A 19,446-nucleotide genomic window follows, 5' to 3' on the forward strand; every position below is an offset into this window, starting at 1 on the left:
TTTATTTTGACTATGATGGTGAAAACAAATTCACTGCTTATGCAGGTTGAGATCTTATCAGACAAACTTTAGTACAAAGTGCAGTTAAAATTCAACCTATAAACCCCTGGAAATAAAGGCTTATAAGGACATTGCTGACAGAATGTTTAGTATTGCAACAGAGTAGATGCCAGCATGGTCGGCTAAAATAATCTTGTTTTTTAAGGTAAAAATTTGGATCTGTTTTTTACAAGTGATGTCTTGAAAATAGAGGGAAAGCGTTACTTAGGATGACTCATAAAAGTGCTTTAAAAATGCTGTTAAGATTTAAGGCATAATGTAGATCCTATAAATCTAAGCAGCATTCTTTCACTGGGAATGTCTGACTTTTATGAAAACTAGGGATTATAAATCAAGAAACTAAATAAGGCGGTGCTCTTTTTTTTTTTTTTGACATGTAGATATAGATTATACATTAGGTGAGCCCTGCCTTGATGCCTTGTGGTTCCACAGGGGCACACAAAGTAAGTATTAGTCTCCTGAGCACCAGTTTTACTTTATAAAAGCTGGTAAGCAAAAATATAGTGTAGCGTTGCTCCTGGGAGAAACATTTTTAGTGGTTCAGGAAGGGAAATGTGTTGCTCAGTCCTCAGTTTTTTGCCTGCCTGTTCATTCATCTGCTGTGTAGGACTCTGTGTGTATGTGCATTTTGAAGGAAATGCTTTTATTTCTGAAAGCACTGAAACTTTCTGAGCACAAACTATAACAAGGAGGACAAACGTGCAAGCAAGCACATGTACATACAGGCACGCACCGTTTTCAGTGCTCAGAGCTTGCTGTTTCTGAAGCAGTTTTCAGAAGCAGTTTCCATGCCAAACTACTCTTCAAATCCATTAAACATGCTTAGGAAATGCCAACAGCTTTCCATCACGCTATCACAAATATATTTGACCATTTGCATCTTTGGCCTACACCTAATTTATTTCTGTGTTGTGTCCCTGTCTCCACCCCTTAATTTTTGGGCATGGATTTGTAGGGGATGCTCCTCAGCCCCAGGCCCCTTATCTGAGCCATGAGCAGCCCAGTGCTCGCAGCAGCCAGCTTGCTCAACCTGATCTGCTTTACACTTCCATGTTGAAACAAGGAGGGCTCTTTGTGGCTGAACTAATATAAAACATAGCTCAACTAGATGGCTGACTTTTAAAGAAAGGGCATCTATCACTTTTATGTGGCATTTCAAAGAAGAAGTCATTTAATAATGTTGTAAGACAAAGAAGGGAGTCTGTTTTAATGTACAACTAGCCATCTAATGATTAACTTCTCTTAATACTTAACTGCCTTGTGGTAGAAAAAAATAACAGTACCATGCCATTGTTAAGCTTGGTATTAAGGAGTATGTTGTGCTAAGGTGATGCAAAAAATATGTGCAGGTGGCCTACAACAGTATGTGATTTGGCTCAAAAACAAAACAAAACAAAACAAACCAAAAAACATGCACAAGTGATACTTGAAAGCATTTAAGTATTTAAAAGGAGGAGGGAGCACTGGGTGCAGAGCATGACTTCCAAGTGGAAGGCTGTGTCACCTTCCCCTGGTCTCCAGGTCCAGTGGGGGAAACCCTGAAGATGAGGGTATGATGGGAATGTCATACTTTTTTCACGTTTCTAAGCCAGCCTTATGGGCAGATACTTCCTTGAATATGTGTTGATTTGCATAGGATGATAGTTATTTTCTCTCCATTTCTACTTCCCGGAGAACTGGGAAATTTATGTATATTCTTCCTAGCTGCTACAGAAGTTGCAGATAAACCTGTCTTCAGACACCTAAGGATGTCTAACTTTCATTGTTCTCACCCTTGACTCATACTTTTACTGAAAAATCTATGTTCCTTCATATGTCTAGTTTGTTTTAATGGAAGCATTTGAAAATGATGAAGAACAGGACTTGCTAATGTATGGCCAGTAAGTTGAAACACCCAAGATGGATTTCTTATGGTAACCATCATAATATGTATTTTCAACTGAAATTGTGTAAAAGTGAGGTAGTTGTAAAATATATATATATATATATTTATGTTGTGTTTAAGAAACTGCACATAGTAACTTTGTGCCTGCTGTGGTTTATCATAGCAGCAGCACTCACCATACATCTTAGCTGTGCCCAGAAAGTACAGTATGCACCATCCATTGAAATCCAAACAAAAACTGAGAGCTGAGTGCCCCCGGATGGAGATCACCTAGAGGCAGTTTGATTGGGTCTTGCTCTGGGTAGAAGGAGTTGTTTTCTGGACACCATCTAGACATGGCATTTTGGACACTCTCACCATGATGTGCTTGGGAGGGGGGTTGATAATGAGCTGTCCCTCTTGCCATTTGAAATGGCAGCCTGGCTCTGGCCCATTTACATTTTGGCCTAAGCTTCTTCAAAGGTGTTTGAACTTTCATGAACCCAGCCTGTGTTCAGGACATGGGACTGTGATCATTAAACACTTTTTCAATGTCTCTAACAGCTTTCACCCAAAGACCTTAGGACACTTGAATGCACTCATGATTAACTGCACACTCTGCACTCTGTCCCAGTAGAAAACACCTGGGAAAGCCGTGTCAGCTCTGAATATACTTTCCCAACATGAGGACACAGTAGAGCAGGACCTGGACTGAAATCTAGTTTAAAATACTTCAGATGCTTCAGCAGTTCTACATTTTGAGTGACCCTTTTCTTTATCATCTTTTAAATCATAATAACCACTTCCAAATTCCAGATAAAACAGAGATATAGTGCAATATACAACCAAATCTGTTTGATGATTATATAGCAAGATGAAATATTGATGTATAATTTGAAGATCTTGCTTCCAGCATTTTCTTTTAACATTACAGGATTTTAGAGGAGAAGAAAACAAAGAAACTTTCCTACTGCAGCATATGATGCAGAAAAATACACTGAAGAGTAAGCTCTGCTGCAGTTTCAGGGTAATGGTTGTCAGGTAGGTGTCACCAATATTCCTTTTTGAATCACTTCAATTCACCCAAGTAGAGAGCTAGCACTGTGTTTGTGCTAGCTACCATGCCTTGCTCCAGGGACTTTCTGCAGCATAAGTGGCACTAAGGGACATGGTTTGGTGATGGGACTCAGTAGGTTAGGTTGATTGGATTTGATGATCTGGAAGGTCTTTTTCAGCCTAAATGGTGCTATGATTTTATGATTCTATAAAGAAGTCCTTGCCAACTTCTTGAAAATCAAAACTGTATTCGTCTCTCCAAACCACAGGTGATGTTTAGATGGTTAGATGGTGTTTTCTTTCTTTTTTCTCTTTTTGGGAGGTAGTGAAGGAAAAGGAGTTGAGTCTGTGATGTAGCCCAAACTGCAGCTGATTTTGCTCTCTGTGTAACTGGATTTTGTGTCTCAAAATATCTGAAAGCAACTATCAACACTGATATTTAAAAGTCTACTTCCTCCTTTCAGTTTTAGGACATAGCTAAGCATAAAATCACAGAGTTGCATGGCCAAAGCTTTCTGCCAGCTTTTTTACATGACTGGGATTTTATAGCGATATCACACTTAGGTGTGACTGACGATTCATAAAAAAAAAACAAAAAAAAACAGAAGTTAGAGGTGGAAAAGACTGTTAGGTCACCAGCTCCATTTCCCTGCCAGGGTGGGATATACTGCAGGTGTTTCTGCTCTAAGACTTGCAGAAGTGCTGTGCCAGTGCTGGTTGTCACATTAATTATTGTATTTTTGAACCAAAGACCAAGTCCTTGGGGTTCTGAGCACCAGCTTCCTACAGCAGTGGGAGTCCCATAGCTGATTTCTTCCCAGACCTGGGACATCACCATTTGAAACACGATCTCCTGTGATCTTTTGTCCAAAAGACTGGAAGACAATAAAGTGCATGAATGAATTGGGCATAGTTTCTGTGACTGGTGAGAGTTAGACAGTGAGCTGTACCTGCTCTATACGATAGCTTGGACTGTCTTTGACTATTTTTAAAGTCAGGGAGGAATTTTCTTCTGCTATAGCATAGTTCATTCACAGTTAAGTGTGGTCTTTCCCTCCTTAATATGTAAGTGCTATACAAGTCACTGGGGTCTTTTATTGTGATATTTTCTGCGAAGGATGTTTCAACCTATTCATTACTACCTAGATATTACATTTTGCTTGAACTTGTAGAAGTAGGTATTTTTTTCCCATGTTTGTATTTTTTTTTCTTTTTTTTTTTTTTTTTTTTTTAAGTAAGAATGGAATTCTTTTGCTCTTTTATGAGACTCTTAATGTATCTGACACAAAGAAAATAGAATTAAAGCAAATAGTAATTCAGTTTTTACCACAATATGAAATCCTGTTTGCTCTCTCACTGCACATCAAATGTTGACATTAACTAGCAGATATGCCACTTCCATGCCAGGGTTTCATTCCTGGAACATGAGATCAGACTGATTCTGTGAAAATAAATATTAAAGAAAACATGCTCAGTAAAGTGCTCAGCTCATAAAGGCCTGGTGCTAAGAAATCTGGGCAGCTGCCTCTACCTCCTCTGAGGCTTGCTAGCTTGCAGCTCTTACTTCCCAAGATGTGTTACAGTTGTATATTTTGCAGGTAGCCAATATGATCCTATTTCTGTTTAGAGTTATACAACTTCAATTTCCAGTTCCCCCATGCACCAAGCACTGTTTTTGGAATGAGCTCTTTTCTAGACACCTCAGGTATCAGTTCTTTTACTATTTTTCAGCTGCTTCCATTTCATGATAACCTGGCACTTCCTCAGCTTGCTTCGTTAAAAGGTGGAGACTTGTGAGGTTGGTAGTGGTGGTTGGTTGGTTTTTAGTGTTTTTGTTTGTTTGTTTGTTTTGTTTGTTTTTCCTTCTATTTTCAAGCTTCATAAGTTCCATAAATAACCTTATAATCAGATGTGTAAGTCTACTCTTTCTTCAGAGGTGTACAGAAGTTGAATGTGGCACATGATTTTGCCTGATCTTTGGAAGATCAGTCTTTAGGACATATGCAGCTAACATACTAATAAGAAACTCTCAGTGTTTCCCCTGAGCTGACTCTCTTGTCCATGGAGCAAAGACTGGTTCTACATGAGGAAAATAACAGCCAAATTCAGCCTTTGGCTCTAGGTGGGGACAGTAACAACCAAGTCCATTCAGCCTTTGGTTATCACCTTTGAATATGTCTATTCTGATTAATTGGACCCATTTTCTGTTGCCCTTCTCTATTTTCTTTTCTATGGCTCTTCTTTCCAGAAAGAGAGAGAGAAAAACCACAATGTTATAGAGAATTGAGATGGCCAGGTGAGCCTGGACAAAGAGAACATCTCCCTCACCACCATTTAGTAAACACTACATAGGAAGTTATAAATTTCATATTACTATATCATCAAGAGATCCTAGACAGGCAGAAGCTCCGTGATGTTAATGCAGTGTGCATCCATTCCATCTTTTCTTTGAAGATTTCCCAAATTTAAGCCTACCCTTCAAAGAGCTTCCCTGCAGGTAGAACCTCCTCATGTTCAGTGATGCTCTGTGAGTGCTCTGTGAACCAGCTTCTTTCAGGATCAGGGGCTGAGGAAAGACTAGATGAAAACAGGTAAGTGAGTAACTGTCTAATATGAAGAAAAAGGAGAGGGAAATCCTCTTCCCTGTGGTTGAATTTAAAGCTGAATAGGGAGTTCTGGGTTGAAAGGTTATAGAGAGAATTATTTTTGTTTCAGGTGGAGTTCTTGTTGGAGGAAAGTGTTGAAATGAGAGAGGTTTGGGGTTAAGAAAGTTTCTATGATCAAGTAAGTGGTAGCTGAAAATTTACATTAAATAATTTCACCAAAACTAGTGAGCAGGGAAATTAATTTCCTTTCAAAATGATGTGGCAGAAAGGCAAAGCCTTGGGTTACAGCTCAAACAAAAGGAAAAGGTAAATGCTTTGCATTAAATTCCTTGTGCATTTCATAGTTTTACAGACAGCTTTGAAATTTATAGTGTAGATGCACTGGTTTGAAGTACAAGCTCACCTTGCCTGACCTCCCACATAACACCAGCCTTTGAATCTGACCCTGTAATTTCTGCATCAAGCACCTCACTCTCTGAGCTATAACATGTCTCTTAGATATCCATCTAGTCTTGACTGGAGACTGAATATAAAGGAAATCCATCACATCCTTAGGTAGCTGTGTTTAAATCACTTAGATAAGCCTGTATATTTAAGGCTTTTTCTGAAGACAAGACAGCAACAAGAATTTGCTGAAGAGGCCAGCACTCGTGGGAGGGTGAGCATCTGCAGATCCAGCCATTAGGTTCATAAAGCTCAGAAACGGGGAAAAAAACAAAGTGTTGCTCTAGGTGCCACAAAATATAAATGTAATGTTGTTCTGGAGAGGACTTAACTTTGTTTAGAATACATTTATTTTTAAAGGGCTTTCAAAGACCACTGGGGTAAGTTCTTATTTGATTTTCAAGGCTGATACATAGTAGTCTCTCAGTGAGAACTACAGTGAGAACTGCCACTGAGCTGACAAATTAAAACCGCTAAGAAAAGGGGGGTGATGTTACCTGTGAAAACAATTCTATTTGTTTTTATACTGCCTCTTTACAAACCAGCTTTTTTCTGTCCTAGCTAGTAAAAAAAAAAAAAATAAAATAAAATAAAATTATGACAATATTTCACTTATGCTTTTGTCATTGGGCGACTTTCAAGGGTTTATTTTTTTGGTTAGCTGTAGCATCCCTCTGTAGAGAACGAAAGGAAACACATTTCTATCTTGCTGCTCCCTGTACTCTGTGCACTCTGCGTGGTTCCTCAGTCCCAGAGCGCCTGCCCCTTGCCACTTGCTTGCTTGTATGGGAGACTGCCAAGTGGTCAGATTACACATCCCATCCTGAAAACAACAGGCACATTCCTTCTCCTCCTTCCTGGAAGACAAAGTACCCCGTGAGCTTTGTGAGGTACTCTCCATCACTAAGGTTATTACCCCTTGCATTAGGAGTTGCCCCACCCAGCAGTTATGCAGTGGCTCAGGTGAGGTTGCACAGCATCTTTTTATTTCATGATGATGATCTCCCAGTGATGTTACTCTCTAGTATTTACAGACATCAGCCCAGATTTATTTCTTTTTCTTTCTGCCAGTGTTTGTCAAAAATTACAGCCACAGTTTCTCAAAACTGAGCATGAATTTTCAGGTGGACCCATTTCAATGGCACTAGGTGGTATGCTTTCTAATTACTTAAGTGGTATAGTTCTTATCAAAGTCTGAACAAATGTGCTGACTTGAACCATCCAATATCTTTGTCTCTTTATATATATATGTATGTATATAATCTTCTGATATGTTTTAACATGTTGAGGAGGTTTCTTGTCTTTCTGTGTTCTTTTATCTCCAAATCTGTACTACAAACCCCTAATATTCTTTTTTTTTTTTTTTTTCTCCATTCTTTTTCTTTCTCCCACTCCCCTTAATATAAACCTTCTGTTCCTAGCACACATCAGTCAAAGTCTAAATTCCAGACAAAAACAACCTGTGCATGTGGCTGCAGGGTGCAGCTGGGGCTGGGTGGCAGCAGCCCAGTGCTGAAGCTGCCTTGCGTGGTGGTGAACCAAGGTGCTGCCCAGGCCCCAGCTGCTGTCCATCACTCCACTTGCTCTATTTTCATTGCATTCTGCTGGAAAGAGTTTCTGTAAGGTATGTGCTCATTCTGTGGAATAAGTCTTGGGTGACTCATCCAGAAATAATAATAGGATTTCCTCTGAGGGGACAAGTATGTTCTTTTCAATGACACTACTACCTTTGGATAGCTGGTTACACTTTGTATTCAAACAGCCTTAACTTATATATTGCCCATACTATTTTTTTCATGTCTTTCATTTGTTGTTCCATCAGTGAGATCTGTGGAGTTTAGAACTGGCTTTTCAGTAAAGCCTGTTCCATAATCTCTTATTAGATTTGTTTTTACCTGGTTTAGCTTTCCCACTGATAGCTCTTTTGTTTCTTTGTCTTCTGCTGTTTTTCCAATTACAAACATCCAGAAGAGATTTTGCAGTATTTAAGATGACTGAGGTAACCCCTAGGTTATATTGTTCCACGTGTTTCAGTGTTCATCTAGACCACTTGAGCACTACATTTGCTTACATACTTTAGAAAGAGCTGTTCCACATTTTTAGTGCATCTTAGGACAGAAAGACCACTATTGTTCATAAATGACTGCACCAGCATCTGAAAGCTATTCTGGCTAATTTAACTACAAAAGTACAATGAATCTGAAAAATATGAAGGAACCTTTCTGAGGTTCAGGAAAATCTCTTTCAAGGCTAATGAGATTCCCTCTGCCTCTCAGAACACTTCTCAAACAAGTGCTCTAGTGTGTGCTGGTTTTTTGTCTTCCCTTCTCCCCCCAAGAAGCCTCTTAAAAGGGGAGTGAGTGGGTCACCATCAGGTCAAGAGCCTTTGGTTATGAACGCTACCTTTCATTCACTTGAATACACCCTGCATAACATTGGGTACAGCCTTGTGGCACCAGTCATTAGATGTGAGGTAGGGCGTTTATGGATGACAGTGTCAAGTGTTTGGTTCTGTGGCCCAAATTTCTATGTCGTGTATTATTTCTCCCCTTCCAGCCAAATTCTGGCAAACAATGATGCAGATCAACTTTCTTAAGGAAGTAGAAAGTGCTGTATTTATTTATCCAGCAGTTATTTCAAGTTACGTATAATTTATCCAGTGAGTATTTCAAATACAGATGACCTACACCTTGTAGGTAAAAGAACATTTTCAAAAGCTTCTAAATGCTTCTAAGTAAGGAACTAGAACTAGAGAACTAGGCATTTATCATTAAAACACTCATTATACCTAAGATTTTTTTTTAAAATAATACTTAAAGTTTATCTTTCTTACATGTAAAGTGATTAATATGTCTTGTTAGTAGCCTAGTTTCAGGAATATAGGCATATAGGTTCTAAGCACCTGATAGTCTGGTATGTGCCTACACCCATTTAGCATATGCAACCCTTGTTAAACGTCTGTTATTACAACTACAATGCTAGAAATCATAAAAGACTTTGAAAATTTAAGACTGCTATGCATAATATACATAGACAATATATTGACTAATTGTCTAATGTGCTCTGTAGAATGCTTGGCAACAAAGCTGTACACTTCAAGGAATCTATTATACCAAAATATATATATTCCTTTTTTTTTTTGTAGGTAATGAAGAAAAACTGTATAGATTACTGTCCTATGAAAATTTTAGAGAATTGTTCTTTCAGGTCAGGAGCATACACAGTAGAAATTAAATTTATTTCACTAGACATTAACTGTTTAAATGTTAGTAGTCTATTTCAAGCTAAGTAACAATCTAGCTTAGACAAAGGAGAGAGATAGACACCAGGTATAAATTATTCCCACCTATTCATAGATGGCTGCCTGAAGACAGGCAGGGTGGGTACTAAAGTACTCATTAATCTCTTTTCCTGCATGAGAAGCAGAGGACCTACCATGTTGTTAGGCAGAGCACTGGAAATATGAAGTAAAATGTTTATTTTCCAAAAGCAATTAGGTGCTAGTGAGGTTCTGCCTGGTTTTGGGCATTGCTTCTAAAGGAACTGGCTAGAGCTTGGCATGTGCTAGCCTATCCAGTGTATGACGGTATTAAAAAATAAAAGCATTGAATTTGTAAGGCAGCATCCAAACAACTCCCAGTGGTGTCTAAATTATATCTTGGAGGGAAAAAAGAGCAACATCAACATCAACAAAAAAACTTATTCTGCTCCTACAATAAAATTAACAGAGCAAGGTAGATTAGTACTGTCCATATAATCATCTGACTTCCAGTTCCCTCCCAGACCACTTTGCATGTCTGAGTTATTTGCTCATGTTGAGAATTCAGAAACAAAATATGTTCAGCCTCTGTCTACTTTAAGCTGGATGTATTTGAGGTCTGTTTTTCTAGGTCCTCCTTTGATCACTTGTTTTATTTTGATGGCTCAACAGGACATCAGTAATTATTAAGGAAGCAAAATGAAATTAAATCAAAGGTTTTCCAAAAGGTTATGGGAACTATGGACTCATAGCACAGGAAAGCTTACCAGATTCAAGTCAACTATACAGTTTGTGACCACAGAAGTGTTTTAGGAAATTTTCTCTCATTTGTCTTAATTTTATGTATCACGAGGTGCTTAATAAGATGCCATATGTAATGCTTAAGTGACCTGCTTCTACTTTTACAAGTGCAATTACCTAAAGACAAGCTGGGTTTTGTGCGGTTTTCTGCTGGGATGTTGAGGAGACGGCAGGTGGTAATGCGGCCGGTGCCAACTATTACAGGGCTGCCCTGCTGGAAAGTGAAGTGGAGGTGAAAAATGTTACCACATCTCTGGGTCACCTTTCCCCTCTGAGCCTCCCCCTCTGAAGGGAAGCCTCACTGGTCAAAGGCTTGCATTGTACCCATGACCGATCTAAATAACATAAAACATGCCCTGGTACAGTGTGGGTGGGCAGTTAAAGCTAAGGCAAACACACTGCATTGCCAAGCAATTTATTTTTTTTAAGCAGTAGGCAAGATGCATTTCAACAGATGCATTTCAAAAGAAATAACCACAAAGATATGGGAAACACCTGCAAGCCTCTGTTGTGCGGGAGTCTCTAACGTGGGGCCCAGTGGGAGTGCAAAGCCCACCTGTAACATTTCTGCAGAATTGTTGCACTGGCAACTGCAAAGCAGGGGAAAAATGCATCTGTTGATTGGGCATATTTTGTTTATGAAAATGAGCACGAGTTCATACAATTCTCCCTGTAAATGTTATGTGCAAACTGCCTCCCCAATATTAATGGAGTGTGAGATAGGGAAAGGGCCAGAAAGGGTTGGTGTCCCCGCCAGAACAGCCCAGCATGGCACACCTGAACCCAGCTGTGTGATACCATGCTGGCATTTTACTTTTTGTATTTTAAGATTTCAGTCTCAAGATCTACTTGCTAACATCCTCACCGAGACATCTGTGACTCACAGATGTCAAACTGGCAGCACATTTTCATCAAGCAAACTTTGCCTTGGCTAGTTTCACTTTTGTCTTGAAAATATCATCACCTTGAATGAGGAGGAGACGATCATCAGGAATAAGTAACTCTGATATATCAACAAGTTTATAATCATACATAGATTAAGGCCAGAATGGAATATTATGATCATCTAGTCTGACTTCCTACATAGTACAGACCAGAGTGAATTAATAAACAATAGCATATATTGTAGTAAGACATCCATTTAAAAAAAAAAAAAAGTGATGAGGAAACCATGCATGAGAAATCTCATAGTGATTGACTGCTATTGAGTACATGTCACCTTTCTTCCTCTGAGTTTGTGTAGCTTCAGCTTCCAGTCTTTCAATCTTACTATGATTGCTTGATATGCTTTAAAAATATTTATATATATCCTCTAATATCACATTTTTTATCCTTTTTGCTCAAGATTAAGGTCTAGGTAGTGACAGGTCACCTCTGAGGATTTAAACGGACCTAGCTTCTATAATTATTCCAAATTTTCCAGAGGTACCTTATTTTTGCATCTGTCTTTTGGCCTCTCTCCCTTGTTTCAGTAACAGAAATAGTAGACAAAATTCTTCCAGATTTTGCCTTTTAATTTCTCATTCCCTCTACTTTTCTTTACAAATTCACCCCTCAGTTCTAATATGATTGTCAGAGTGGAGCTAGAAACTTGCAGAAACTGGGAGCTGCCCTATGGTCCTGCATATGACAATGCTACTAACTTTCACAGCTGTGCTCTTTCTGAGGACACCTTTCCAGCTGGTGAGTTTTGGTGAGGAACAGCAAGCATGGTGAGGCAGATCAACCTCTGCTGCAGCTCTTGCATGATGGTGGAATAGAAGGAAAACGGGGCAGCCCATTCTCCTTGGGATCCTCTGTGTCCTGGTCCTCATGAGCACAGCCCAAACTACAAATGGCAATTCCCTGAAGGAGCCCATTGCCAAGTGGGTCCAGTGCTATGAAAAGGTTTGACTTAAATCATCTACCTCTGCTACTACTCTTAGAAAAATTACCCAGTCACTTACAGTGCTAGCTCATGTTGTTGTATCCCTATAAAATCCATCACAGAAGTGGTCTGAAGTCATGGCAGTAATACAACTTGGAGCCTAGAGGCCTTGGACCACATAGTGTGTTTGTTTTGTCAAAGACCTTTTCCTGGACTCCAGCTTCAGGTTCTAGCATGTATTTGCATCATATTTTACAACCCTGCATAGCCTGTCTCTCCCCCTGGTCCAAGCAAGCTGGAGGTCATGTATCCACGATTGGTTTGGGAGTACCTCTAAAGGAAAAAATGCTAACAGTCTGGGGTAAGAATAGAATAAGATTATATTTTTCTACAAAAAAAACTTTGTACTTATGACCATCCCCCCCCCTCAAAAAAAAAAAAAAAAAAAAAAAAACATAAAAGTTTATAGGATATACAAAAAAAAATAAAAAATCACATCCCTGCATCAGCTGAAGCAGCTAATCTACACCTTTATAGGCTTGAACAAATACCTGGTGAAAAGTCTCCTGTTGGATGAGCCCCAGCATGTGGTTCTTGTCAAAAAACTACTGTACAGATTTCACCATCCTGAGACATTGATATGTTTCCTCTGTCTACTTACAGTCAGATCTATTTACTTTGGTCTTTAAATAACCTATTGCTGTTCTTTAGGGGATTTTCTCAGTCCTGTAGAAGTAGAAGGCAACTGGGGTTCTGGCTCACACATTGTGAGTGAGAGTTTTAAATATTCTCATTGTAACTTCTTTTTTAGAGAGTATGACCCAGAAAATATCAGGCTTTACCTTTGTTGAGCTCTCAGTGATATGTAGTAGCAAACCCATCTTTTTAGTGCTGAACCGAACAGGTTTGGTCTAGAAATAATTGCAAGGCAATAAATAAGGAACCCCAGGATGCAATTTTCACATTTGCTTCTACTATTTTACTTTTTTTTTTCTCAGCAAAAGAAAGATCTCCTCCTTTATTGGAATAATATGAAAAATAGAGAATTGAAAAGCCAAAGAGATTATCTAAAGCTGAGGGGATACTTACTAACTCTTTGATTTTTAAAGGCTTAAAAATATGAAGATCAAACACCTAACCACTTGAAGTTTTCTCCCATTGGTTGTTTTCATAGTCAGAAATCACAAATGGATATATCTTGATCTTTCATTGTAAGAAAGAGAAAAGACAAGATATATCCCTTCCTAAATCCCATATTGTGATTTGAGCAAAAAATTTCACCATCTTACAGGAGTCAGAAAATTTTTCTTCTCAAAGTTTTCTATCTCAGGTAGAGTTCCCACTGCTGTTATTTTATAAAAAGGTGTGCAGTGCTATGCATCTGTATCTAGTAAAACACCACTGAATTTACAGTCCAGAGGCTAATCTCTGGGATGTCAGAGGTGAAATAAACGTCCTACTGGTAATGGATTTCTTCTTGCCGTCCCCTCTGGGATTATGTGACTATAGGCAATGTTACAGTTGCAAAAAAAGGCAAATCAGGAGAGCATAATAAGTCTATAATAATGATGTAAAGGAAATAAGAATATTAAACAATTAATTTTCCTCTACATTTCAAGGATTGTTCTCAAGTTGTAGTCAGTGACATGGTGAAGATCCACACTGCCAGGGAAAAGAAAGTTACAGGGAAATGTTGTTTTGCTCATGGAGCACTAATCATGACAGTTTGATGGTTGTTCTGCCTTTAAGTCTCTGCTTACCTTGACTCTACTACTTAGGTTTTAGAAGACTGCAGAAAATGGTGGGTTTAGGTTCATTACAGTATTCATAAGCAGAGAAACTGCTGAAAATGTTTTCAAAATTCTTTTCATCTGACACATAACGAATAAATCTTGGATTAATGGATCATTAATATAGGATGTCCCTGCAGCCACATATTCTGTTCCTTTTCTACTGGCAAGTTATAGCATGATAAAGGTATGAAAGTGCAAAAAGCTTCTTTTCTATCTTGCTTGGAGTCACACAGTAAAGTGCTGGAATACCAAGCAAATAAAATAAGGCCCGTTTCCATCAAAAGCCTGTTCTGCTGGTACTGAAGACTGGAGATACGTAAAGAAAGGTCATTTCTCTTTGCATAGAAATTGATGGTTTTGTTATGTTTATCAAATGAACAAAATGATCATGAGCCTTAACTAGAGTTTAAATTTAAAATAAAATAAAATAAAATAAAATAAAATAAAATAAAATAAAATAAAATAAAATAAAATTAAAATCTAAAGTGACATTGGAAATAGTATAAAATGGCTAAGAACTTCACACTGGAATCTGGGTCCTAGTTGGTGGAGATCTAGTTTTCTAATAGTCAGAGTCTGGATATTACTGGAAGCCAGGCATGGAGAAGGCTTGCCTTTCTCCCGTCTCTCTCTTCTTTCAAGGGTGACAGGTCAATAGCATCCCAGGGCATACTGAGCTAATGCCAGCAGTATTTCTCCTTTGTGGATCAAATAGAAGAATTGGAATGAGCCTTCCTCAAATTCTCTTTCAGGATCTCCTCCAGGCAAAACTTTGAGGTTTGCATAACTCTGAAAATCAATCTGCCTACTTTGGCAATGAAAAAGAAGCCTCTTATTTTTGCCAAGCAAAAATATATTTCTTCTTAGTAACATCTTTCATTACTAATATGTCATTTCTCTTTCCCCACTCCCTCCCCCTCCCCCCCCCCTCCCCAACCTCCCCCCTCCCTTTTTTTTTCTCTCTTGCTGTGATTTTTCCCTCCTTTAAGGACATTTTTACACATACTGTTTCAGGCATGCTGAGGCAAGAGTAAGTTCTATGCAGTAGTTTATCAGAGTGTGTGAATTTGGTGTGGTCAAACAAAACATTTAACTTAGTGTTCTGAATGCATAGTTGAAAACTGAAAGATGAGATGAATAAATGGAAAAATCAATTTTCCTTCACTTCCTGAAGTACTCCCAGAAGCCTTGCTAAGTACAATCCAAAAAAAGAGAAAAAGAAAATAAGAATGTCACTTTGCAATTAATAAATAGAAATATGTTTTCAATACAACATTGCCAGAATAAAAGTAAAGCAGCTATCATCTTCATTTTTGATCAAGGCAAAGAATTTTTGTAATGCTTTTCATTTTCTCATATGAAATACTATGTTTAGTTTGGAGCCCACGACAGCCACAAGGATGTCAAGATGTGGTACCTTCTGCCATTAGAACCTTGCAATAACAATTAAGAAATCTTAGATCAGGACCTCCAAGACAAGATCCTTTTGGGAGTTTCAGGAGACAGTTTGTGTCTCAAACATAGATATTTATTTACTCCCCCCCCAAAAAAATAAGATGCACATATGTCTGCTCAGTGATCCAGCTGTGTCTGCTTCTTGCAATGGCTCTTGTGGTGGGTTCTTTCAAAATTTCCAAATGTAGCAGGCGCTATAATGATAATCTCAAATTCTTGGCAATTTTCTGTGTTCTGGTGTGTTTTGAAATATCACAGATACGCCCTATCTTTAAATCCAAGATGTCTAGAAATCGATCGTGCTCCCCTGACTCATGCTTTAATCTTTCGTGGAAGAGGAAAGAGCCTCTAGCTGTACATTATGGATTTAAATCAAGACAAGTTCGAGGGGCCATAGAAAGAGGGTAGCTGCTAAGATAGGTTAGAAAAAGGTCAGGCTGGATCACATCGATCACTAGTTACAGCTTTAACTACACAGAGGAAAATCACCAAGGCACAATATCAGCAATGCACAGCTTTCATCGCACCTTTGTCAACTCTGTGGGTGATGGAGTACAGGTTGTAAGTCCTTGATGTTAAATATGGTAATGCCCCATGGAGTTAAAGTTAATAATAAAGAGAGGAACAAGAGAACACAATGTTGAACAAAAGGGGCAAGTTGAAGTGATTTATTGGCAGGGCTGAATTTTTCATTATGATGTAATGGAGAAAAAGTTTTTTAAAACATCAAGAGATTTTATATTTTTTAATGGCTAGACATGAATTCCTAGCAATGAGATGAGTAGACAGAAGATGTTCTTCTCTTACATTCCATAATTATTCCAGATTGAAAAGTATCTATTCTATTCTGTGTTCTCGTCAAGCATTTACTCTCATAAATTAAGCAGACAATAATCACCTACAGCTCCTCAAAGCTTTCTGTTCCTGATTGATGTCATTGTGCTTAATTCATCCTTTACATCGGGGTTAAGCCTGGCTTGCTTCGTTTTAGTGCTGCCCCTATTATATTTTCTTAGTTGTTGTGGTGTACAGATATTTTTTAGGACTAAAATAGAGACATATTGAAACAAAAAAGAACTTGTGTAATAAGATTTGGAGAGTAGTCTTTCTCTCTTGTTTGAGTAGATCACATTCATGAAGAGAAACTGTATTAAGAGGAAAGGGTTCACTGTGCTAGATTGTCTTTTAAGGAGTAAGTAGAATCCAGAAACAGATTTTTGGCATATTGCATTACAAATACAAAGCATACCACTCCATACAAAGAGATGATATGATTTGGAACCTATCTGTACTATTAAATTTCTTTCTTTTTTTTTTTTTTTTTTTTTTTTTAATGAAAAAAGATATTTTCATAAGTGGAAAATGCATCATTGACCACACAAGACAGAATGAATGTCTATCAACTTTAACTTTCCAGTCCATAGTGACATTAACTGAATTAAAGATATCACTTAAAAATAAAAATAGTAATTTTAAAAAAATCTCATTTTTCCTACAACCGGATAAACCTTAGGATGTACAGTTGTGTTCATTTTTGAGAAGGTAGTGGTAGAAGGTACATTGACAAGTAGCCCATTTAAAAGCCAATCTTGTCAGCTGTTGATCATACTAAAACATTCATGGGGGCAGAAGGTGTAATCCAAGTTCATGCCAGGCCCATTTGGACTTCTCTGGAACCTGATTTAAGCCTAACATTACAGAATGGTAGCAAAAGAACAAATTGGTTTAACAGGATTCACCTCAACCATTAAACGGATTTAGGCTGTTGTGTAGGAACTTCCAACTTAGCCTTTTGATTTAAATGATCCTCTCTACTACATTGAAGTTGTTGGTTGTACCAATAGCTGTTTTTCTTGTTATCCCTGTGGAGTCATTGTAGAGGAACATGCTTGCATTCTTGAAAGTAATTCATTTATTTTTTACTCAGTGCCTGTGTATATACTTTTGTCATTTAATAAAGGTGAATTTGACCAGAGGAGTCATTTTTTCACCTCCAAACATCGCTGAAGCTGAGTTTACAGTCCAGTAGAGAAGATGTGGGTAAGTTTTATCATTTGCCACTTCTCAGCTGGGCTTCCTCATTTGAATGGCTAAAAACCTCAGGCTAAGCAAGTTCATTTTATGGGGGTTATAAAAATATATCCCAGTAAAACAGACTAATTGTTCCATCTCTTCTGGACCATGACCACCAACTAAAATTATAACTATTAAGGAGATGCGATTTACATTAGCAGCATATGAGGGTGTTTTTTTTGTTTGTTTGTTTGTTTGTTTGTTTGTTTGTTTTTGTTGTTGTTGTTGTTGTTGTTTTTGCTTTGATTTTTGTTTTTTGACTGGAACGATTGTTCATTGTTGTGCCTTCACATAACAATAAATGAGAAAGGATATAGCAATTAAACTTATCAACAATATTGCTGGGAGAGATGAAAATCAAAACAGCAAAATAATATCCCTTTATTCCAAATCCCCAACGGAAATAAATTATGCTAGCAAAGTTTGTGTTTTGCTGTAATGTTTACACTGCCTTTGGGTTGTTAGTCAGCTAAGCTTTGCTGATGGGGCAGGGATTTCTTTCCTGTCTTTTAACCAATAAAATTGTGCCAGCAAAACCTTCATGTGAAGACAGGATCTAGGTGACATATTTCAGCTGAATGGTCTCAAAATGTTTTCTGTGTGTTTCAGTCTCACAAATGGCCCTTAAACACTAGTTTACCACAGCTGGCTATGTAACTGCATTAGATGGTTCATTGTTTTTATACGTAATTATGAAAACAATAGCAGCATAACATACAACGAGAACCTTATTCCTCCAAGAAACTCTTTCAAATATTGTATTACACATATACTTTCTCTTACTCTCTATTTTTCAAACAACCATTCTTGTTTGTGGTAATTAGACCTGGAAAACACCAAGAACTACAGACTTGTGAGTTCAAGTGCAGTGCAGCAGAAGTGGAATTCTTAGAGATGCACAAAAGGCAGAATAATGGCAACTTTAAAAAAAAATTATACGGCTGGTATTTGTTGCTAAGATTATTTTTGTTAAATAAAGAAGAAATAAATAAGTTTCAAGAAGTAATTAGAAAAAGAGGTGGATGGTGGTTTTTCTCAGTGGATCCTATTTTGTTGGCCTGTGTTTTCAGCTTTTAGTATTCCTCTAGTCCCACTTTTGCATGTGGTATTATGGGACCATTTACATGTGAAATGGGACCATTTACATGTGAAAGCAGATGCTGAAATTTCCTTGGATGTTTAGTCACCTTGAATTTTCCTAGGAAATAAAGTAAAACTTTTCATGTGTCCTTAATCACATTTCAGTAATCCAGGACTATGATTCAGCTCTTTTAGGTCCACTGCACACCCTGAGTGGAATAACCTCATACAGACTTCTGTCAAAACATATGGAGATAATACAGTGGGAAGTGGAAGGATTAGCGATAATCAGCCCCTTTCATCCCCTCTGAGAGTGGTACCAGATTCGTCCCCCACTGGAGCTACTTAGATCATGTTAGACAGCATGCCTGACTCTAAAACTACTGAGCTTCTGCAGTCCCATTGACTCACTTGGAAGTGTAGGTTCTCAGCTGTCTTTCTCCAGACATCCAGATTTCTCCAAAATCTGCGGCTTGGTTCCACAACCCCACCCTGAGCTAGTGTCCTCAGACATGGTCACCTTGGTATAATGACATTTCTAGATAGAACACAGCCTTCTGTCCACTCCTCCCCAGCTCCCTCTGGCCAGTGGGACTGGTTGGATTCAGGCTCATCCCTGCCCTAATTTACTTGGGGGTGTTGAAAGTTAGGTGAAAACTGCCGGTTTCACTGAGAGTTTCACCATGAGCTCCTCAGGCACAGAGGATTCTGATTGCTTCCTCTGGGTATTTTGCACCTAACCTTTTGTTTTAGTGAGCCACTCCTCAATAAAGGTTTAAATTAGCATGTCTATTATTAGATTAAGTGTATTTGTCTTAGGCTAAGATGGGACAGTTAATAATTGTGCAGTAATTGAAACATGCCTTTGACATCGCCTTCCGGCTGACTAATTGGATAGTGTCTAGTTGTTCACTCTCACTATATTCTCTTCAGCCTGAAAGGTAACTCCCCAACAGTATTAAACTAAAACTAAATTGACCTGTCTCAGAAACCAATGCATGAGTTCATATTTTACACTAGAGACATTTCTTAACAAGTTAAGTGAATAAGGTAAAAGTTTGTGCTTTGGTGCTTGGTGGAGCTCAGTG

The 19,446-nt window shown here is 38.2% G+C and overlaps 1 long non-coding RNA gene across 2 annotated transcripts in view; it reads left to right on the forward strand.

The window, feature by feature from the left end:
• The window catches only part of LOC311439817, a 31,196-nt gene that overhangs the window by 3,686 nt on the left and 8,064 nt on the right, over nt 1-19,446 (forward strand). For both annotated transcript variants that reach the window (XR_014695024.1, XR_014695025.1), the window contains exons 3-4: nt 2,859-2,965; nt 17,166-17,245. This is a non-coding gene — a long non-coding RNA (uncharacterized lncRNA). The remainder of the gene's footprint in view (nt 1-2,858; nt 2,966-17,165; nt 17,246-19,446) is intronic.

Source organism: Aythya ferina (assembly GCF_964211825.1).
Source record: "Aythya ferina genome assembly, chromosome: 7".
Taxonomy (NCBI): Eukaryota; Metazoa; Chordata; class Aves; order Anseriformes; family Anatidae; genus Aythya; species Aythya ferina.